An 8,350-nucleotide genomic window follows, 5' to 3' on the forward strand; every position below is an offset into this window, starting at 1 on the left:
TTGAGCTGATACAAAGGCAACAGTTAGTCAAATAACCACTCATTACAATCGAGGTGTCCATAAGAGAATCCCCGATTACACAGCACATCAAATCTTGAGGCAAATGGGCTACAGCAGCAGAAAACCACATTTGGTGCCACTCCTGTCAGCTAAGAACAGGAACATGATGCAACAATTTGCACAGGCTCACCATAAACGGCACTAGAAGATCGGAAAAATGTTGCCTAGTCTGCTGAGTCTTGATATCTACTGCAACACACATGTACAATGGTCAGAATTTGGAGTCAACAACATGAAAACATGGACCGACCCTGCCTTACTTCAACATTTCAGGCTGGAGACATGATGGCATAAGGATATTTTCTTTGCACATTTTGAGCCAATTAGCACCAATCTTTGTTGGAATGCCACAGCCTACCCGGGTATTGTTGCAGGCAGTGAAGGCAGTTCTGAAGGCAAAAAGGGGTCCAAAACAGAGCTAGAGAGGTGTTCCTAATAAAGTGGCCGGTGATATGATCCTTTATACAGCAGGATAGTGAAGAACAGACAAGTGAGAGAGTTAGAGATGGGGTAGGGTTGAGAAATTACCCAGGCCAGACTTGAACGTGCCGTCATAGACACAATGTGCTATATCACTGATTCTTGAGAAAGTGGCTAAAACAGGTTGTAATGTTGACAGAGAAAAACAAAGTGAATTACAAAATTATATGGTATATCCTCGTAGACTAAGGTCTTGGCTTTTCAGAAATGCACAAGGCCAATCTCCCCATTATGTATTTTTTTTCAGAAATCAGGCTTTTCTCCGATCATACCTTGTTTTTTGTCAACACCGTCAGACACAATTAAAAGTTATTAAAATTGTATTGATTTGGTTGCATATGTATCTGGAGTTTTTAAGTGATTATGTGTATTTTTTGGTTCACACATATGCCTTTAAATGTTGAAAATTCACTTTTGTTCTATTTTAATACTGTTTCATGTGTTCTAATTTTAAAATATGTACCGTCATACGATGCTTACTTAACGCCTAAATACAACAAACATTTTTTTGTAATTTCACAAATATTCGTGTAGGCTTAAATTGGCTATTACTTTGATATTTCAACAACTCCTAAGGAAAATGTTGTAAGCACATTCCTTTAAAATGTCCAAAACTCCTTCTTACGGTGGTGACTTAAGAACTGACAGTGGTGACAGTAATCTGAGAGTGGTGAAAGTGCCCTAATTAGTACCTGCATTTAGCAAAATAAATAGCCCTCTCAAGTCAATGGCATCTTGCATAAACACTTTATTTTTTGTGTGTGCACAGTATGAGCATGTGTTTTTACTTCATTAGTTAGATTACCTAGGAAGTAAGCCACTGGTTGTTGAAAATGTGGTAAAAACAGCTTTTAAGTTGTTCAAATCCAAAATATAGAGGTGTATTATCATAGATGTAGGTCTTGGCTGTGCAGTGAATGCATTGGCCAAGCTCCCCATGTTTAACATTTTTCATAAAATGGGCTCTTTCTTGTTTTGTCAACAGCGGCAGACAGAATTAGAAGTAAAACGTTTGCTGTATTAAAATGAATTACTTTAACAATTCAACATAACTGTAGATACTTATTGTATACATATTCTTAAAACATGTCAAAAACACGTAAAACATGTGTTTTTTGGTGAACTCCATCAGATGTCACCACCGTCAGGTTTTCTGACAAAAAAACCTCCAAATGCACCTCAGTGGTGGCTAGAGTATCATTTTGGATCACAATTATTACTAACATGCCTAGTAATGTTTCATTAACCAGCACAATTTAGTATAATATGGAACAACATGATGAGCAGAACAAAATCTGACGGTGGTGACATCTGACGGTGTGAGACAAAAAAGCACTCTTTTAAATATTATGCATTGTTTGTTCACATTAGCCATTTCATTTTCGCTCTGTTTCTTGGGTGCTTCATACCTTTTCTGAAAAAAATTATATTTATTAACATTAATGTAATACAATACTATTAAAACCCCCGACGGTGTTGACAGTTTATGGTTGGGACAGTACCAGTGTCCAAACAAATTAACAAATTGAGGACAAAATAATAAACTTACAGGAGCTTCAGTGATGGTGAAGTAGGCAGTAGAGCTGAAGGTTTGACAAGGGGTGCTCAGTAATGAAAATTACCTTGTGCATACCTGATTTTATTGTCTTTTAGAAAAAATCTGACGGTGGTGACCAATATGCTGGACACATTTTGAGCAATCAGTAAATAATAGTAAATATTGTTTTACATCCACTATGTGCACATCTGTAGAACCACTTTAATATGGTCTTCCACATCATGGTGATATTGTTCAATTCTGTTAGTGATTTTTGTATTTTAAGTCAATTGAAATGATGATGCCAGTCCTTGGGACAGGCGTTTTTACAGGGTGTGGACAGGTTTATAGCCATGAAAAGTAATAAAATTACACTTAAATATTTCAAACAAAAATGTATTCGTGTGACAGACCCCTTGGCCATTACCTGGGTTCATTTTGTTTGTGAAAATTTAGTTGATTTTCAACAGAATTAATATTTTACTGCAGGGACATGTTTTTGCCAAACTTTCAAGAATCAGTGATATATGGTCAGGTGTATTAGAAGGGCCGCCGCTAGACGTGAGCAGAGAACGCAAAGTGCTTAGGGCACCCAACAGTGCTTTGGGCACCAACCACTTTGCCCAAAGAATTGGGGCCTCTTAAAGGGGCAGAGAGTAGGATTACGTAGTTTGCTCGGTGCCTGTGGCATGCCTGTCTCAAAATCTACACCGTCATGAAAAAATGTTGTTTAACTAAGCTCGCTGTGAGAATGTTTTCATCACAGAATGTCAGCAGTTGATAGAACAAATGTGAATATGTATCTGGCGGTAGGCCTATGTAAAGCGTATGAGAAATGTTTCCCACGACACTCGACCGGGTCGCTCTGTCAATTCGGGGTTCTCTGACAGCGGACGGTGAAAGTGGTCGCGAGAGTCATCGTTAACTTCCTATTGACTCAAATAATCACCGGCTGACTCGGGACAGTGATTAATTAATCTTTTAACCATACATAGTGCCGCTTTAAATTGAGATTGATGAAAGTAATGAAAAAAAATATTGCATTGCATAGCAAACATATACAGTATTTATTGGTTCGTAGATTATTGTAACAATTATAATAACTATTATTATTTAATTATGAGGGGGGACATATAGACCAGTTACAGTATGCTTAGAGCGTCCAAAACCTTAGCAGTGGCCCTATGTATTAGACAGATTTCTTTCTTGTGCCTGCTTAATTACAGTGTGAATGACTCATGAAAATATTAAATTCACACAATTTTGACTCATGTCAGGTTACTCATTACCTTGACAGGTAGACTGACAAGTAGTCTATTATAGTAGGAGGATATGATGCAAAAAATGTGTTGCAGATTAAATATTTCATAATTTTCCCCATTTAGGGGATTATTTTAATCCATCACCCGTTCCTCAAGGTGATTGGCTGTGTGTAGTTCGAAAAATCCTATATAAACAGTTCAGAAACAACAGACTTTATTACACCTGCCTGCCTGATCTATCAGCTTCTCTGATTCAGCTAATCAGCCTTTACAGGTAGGCCTAATTACAATATGTGCTACAATGCCTAAATTGAAATGTCTGGTTTTCGGTTACTTGAGAGAAAATGCATTTTATTTAAAATTGTATTATTCTACTGCATTTGTTATAGACAGCAGAAGACAACATGAAGGTAGCTATCTTTGCCATGTGCCTCATTGCTGTTTGCCTTGCAGCCCCTGTGAGTATACTTTATATTTTTATATTTAAATTAATATGGAATAGTTTGCTAGCAATGTGCTTTGTGTTTAATCTGCCTTACGATCTGCCTTGTGTGTCTGTGTATGCTACTGGACACATTGATGGCCCTTGATGTCAATGTAGTTGCTCTACTCTACTCTACTCTATCTACTCTACTCTACTCTACTCTATCTACTCTACTCTACTCTATCTACTCTACTCTACTCTACTCTACTCTACTCTACTCTACTCTACTCTACTTCCACTCTATCTACTCTACTCTACTGTACTCTACTCTACTCTACTCTACTCTACACTGCTATTTATATGCTACTACAGTGATTCTAAATGGCCAGATATATAGGAATGAAGTCTTAGCCTTAATGTCTGTGATTTTGTTTTCAGAGTGATGATCATGTTCGAGAGAAGCGCTCATCCCGTAATGCGGTGGGTGTCTGCCCCCCCCCCATCCAAACAAATACAAGCATTAAAATCAAGGTCAAGACTGGTCCAGATTATTCATGAAATGTCACTGGCCAAATCTTTCCAAATCAGAGGTCATACCTGGATAACCTTGCAAAGATTTCATTTCATTTATTGTTTATTTAGCAGGGACAGTGCACAATATACAATTGAGCCAGATTATAGCCACACGGCAAATTTTCATCTGTAGTCCCTGGACAGGAATTGGTGTTAAGCTGAAAAAAAAAAGGATTGATTGAGGAAAGATAAGAAATGAAAGCCACATGGACTGACATCTGAGATATCGCTACTGGGACACGTGAAGTAAAAGATTTATGAAATGCAAGATAAATCACGAGGCTGACTAATTCCTTTTTGTATTTTCTTTCTTTTTTTTAAAGAGATTCTTTGGAGGCTTCAACCGCTTCCCCTTCTTCCCGCAGAACAACAACAACAATCTTCTGTTGACTCTTCTGCCCCTGCTGCTGGCACGGTTGGCCAACACCCCTGCCCCTGCTCCTGCTCCTACTCCTGCTCCTGCTGCTGGCAAGTAAAGAGAGTTTACCTGCTTGCTGACACCTGCTTACTGACCCCCATCATCCCCAGTCACAGTTTTTATGACATTGATCCCATGTAGTCAAATAAAGAGCAATAGAATGTTATATTGCGTGTTGTACTTCATTGATGTTTTACTGTCCATAATTTGCCTGCCAGACTGAAGGCAACAGAATATCACAAACTGAAATCAAGCCTGTGTTATTTTGTTTTTCAAACAAATGCTTCATGTCTCAACTTTCAATTATCAAAAAAGCTAGGCTCAATTGCACTATTCAATTACATTGCATTAGGCCTACATTACATGACATTGCATTTGGCAGAGACCTTTTTAACCAATCGAGTACATAATCATAGCCAACATCACTAGCAGATACAGAGTACACAGGAAATATACAACAACAAGTGCAGATGCTAACTAGGGTTAGTGTTGTTTTTAAAAGTACATTAGCACTGGGCTACATAGAGTACACACACACACACACACACACACACACACACACACACACACACACACACACACACACACACACACACACACACACACACACACACACACACACACACACACACACACACACACACATGCGCATCATGCCATAGAGCCCAGCCCGGGACTGGGGAATCTGAATCATTAGTGCAGCAGATAGTCACGGAGAGTCTTTATGTGTTTCTTGAAGGTTGAGAGAGATGTGCCTAATCTTGCTGCCTTTGCATGGGGGATTGTTTATGTGATGTGATTGCTGATTGATTTGGTGACATTAAAATATATTTTTTATAATCTATGAAATGCCATCTATAGCACTATAAATATATCTCCTGAATAGGAAAATGAAATATAATATCGAATGCAAAAATCTAAAGACACAGTTCACCGCCGGGATAGCATTTTAAATAAAACAACACAGTTTTACCTCAACACAGTGATGCAATGATCTTCTTTCTCAGCAGAGGCAAAAATAAAATAAAAAAATCATGATGGAAAAGACACATACCGGATATGCCAGTTCAGTATTTAGAGTATACATGAATGTACAATACAATACAATACAATACAATACAATACAATACAATACAATACAATACAATACAATAGGCTACGTATTTACGTATGTAGCACAATATTACAACTATGAAGTTGACTCAAAGTGCTTTCAAACGCACACACACGCCCACGCGCATGCACACGCCCACGCGCCAGGGCCGGATTAACACTTTCTGAGGCCCGGGGCTAATTACCCGGATGGGGCCCTTCATATCATGTTCTGACGCATGACGTCACACAAACCCACTGACACATCAGCGTACACAGTAGGCCTACCAATCTATGACAGATACCGTTTAAAGTTAACTGGTGATATTTCTAGGGGTGGGCAAACATGAAAATCTTTAATCGCATTAACTCAATGACTTTCTGTGATTAATCGCATAGCGCGCGAAACCCAAAAATAATAATAAATCATAAATAAAATAAATAATAAATAAAATAAAAATATTTTTTAAATTAATAAAATAAAATAATTAATAATAATTTGCATATGTACTGTGTAGATAACCTATGTAGGCCTAATATAATATTCCACAATGGAAATGTAGGCTATTTGCCAACCTATCAGTCTAAATGTAGTAGGCTATATGCCTATCCAATGTAGGCCTACTAATGAAACAAATTATTGCATACAATATTACACTAGGGCTATTTAAGATTGTAGGCTACTGAAACTGATATATTAGAAATTATAAACTCAAATTAGGATGGTCTACATGGGCCTACAAGAAAAAAACAAAAAACTTGTCACTTAAAAAAACTATATGTTAAAACGGCTTGCCATAGGCGTGCGTCTGTGAGATATGTCCCGCCTTCTCTCACTGTCAAAGACTCCCACCTTCTCTCTTATCTGTCGCTATTTTTAAGGTGTTTCAGCGACTAGAAACTAATTGACTGTCTGTTGGCATTGACAGCAATTACATCTTTCAAAACAATAACGTTGACATGACTAACACTATCTTAAATGCTGACGAAGTTGCCGATGTCGTGAAATCATACCATGTTGATGCAGCCTACTATGCACGCGCAGCGCCATGTAAGATACCAAAACGTTGCGTGAGGAATGTAATATCTCGCGGTTCGCTTTTTGATCAGGGCTTTAGTAAGTCCGTGTGGCGTTATTGACAGCTGATAGACAGCCAGCACAACAGTACCCTTTTCATGCTGACCGTACAATAGACTAACGTTGCGAGCTGCAAAGGCGAGCCACATGTAGTGCAGCAAATACCTCAAACAATCTTTCACTTGGTGATGCAAGCATCAAATTTGGTTCAGAGGTGCTTCAGACCCTACCCTTTTAGAAAAGGTCGCTATCCAGGTGAAAAAACAAAATGGCGGCCATTTTCCAAGATGGCCGCCAATTGAACTGCTTTTAAATGGCTTTTATATATATTTTGATTGACTGATCATATTTTGAATATCTATGTATGGAAATATATAATGTTGAGCATGGAAATTTCAATTATACACACAAAAAAAAAAATTGAAAATGATAGTATTTTCATAATTACATGTAAATAACTGAATGATTCTATATATTACAAAAACAGAAGTAGGCCTATAATGATTACATGTTGTTTGGGTGGGAAAACTCTCTGATGCACATGTTGGATTAGTTCTTTTTAGTCCTCACATTTGCAGGAACATAACTGTACAGTTGAGGCTAAAGCAATAGCATTTGCATCTTCCTCGTCAGTCAGTTTTGCATCCACATTTTGTCAGTTGGTGGCAACTCTCCGCAATTGCAGGAAGCTTTGACCAGAGAACTTTCAGGCCTCACCATCTTTTTGCCACCCCCAGTTGGCAGGGCTTTCAATTTGCATTTCACACACAGTAGCCTGGCCCCATATACAGGCAGTTTGGAAGGCGGACCGTTTTACATGCTGGACAAGGGATGCACTTGTCGGTGGAATGGCATCATAGGATCTTTGTTTCCGAGCAAACAAGTCCAGTCTTACCTCATCAACCTGCACTGCAGTGCTGTTCTTGTCATACATATTGATGACAAACCTCTGAAGAAGGTTCAGGTCCGTATCTTCAATTACTGCTGGGTATGAAATGCTTTTGGATTTCTCTGGCCCAAGATTCAACACCATGTCATGAATTGGCAGCCACTTGATGGAATGACCATGCCGAATTCGATCCACAGCATCTCTAATCCTGCATCCTGAAGAATTGCAAAATTGCTGACTGCAACACTGCAATACCACCTCCTCCACCCAATCTTTATATATCTAACCTGATAGGCAGCAGATTGATCTCTTGAAATTGTGGTATGTTTGTGGCTAGCATGGAGTAGCCATCAGAACAACAGCTGTATGGTAGGGGGAGACTTCAACTCCTCTTTTGTATCTTTCTGACAGAGGGAGCACTTCTTCCAGTCTGTTGTAGTAGTCAAGTCAAGTCGGTTTTATTGTCAATTTCTTTACATGCACTGGTCATACAAATAATTTAAATTACATTTCTTACTTTCCCATGCAGACATAGAC

This window comes from Engraulis encrasicolus, chromosome 16 (genome assembly GCF_034702125.1).
Source record: "Engraulis encrasicolus isolate BLACKSEA-1 chromosome 16, IST_EnEncr_1.0, whole genome shotgun sequence".
Taxonomy (NCBI): Eukaryota; Metazoa; Chordata; class Actinopteri; order Clupeiformes; family Engraulidae; genus Engraulis; species Engraulis encrasicolus.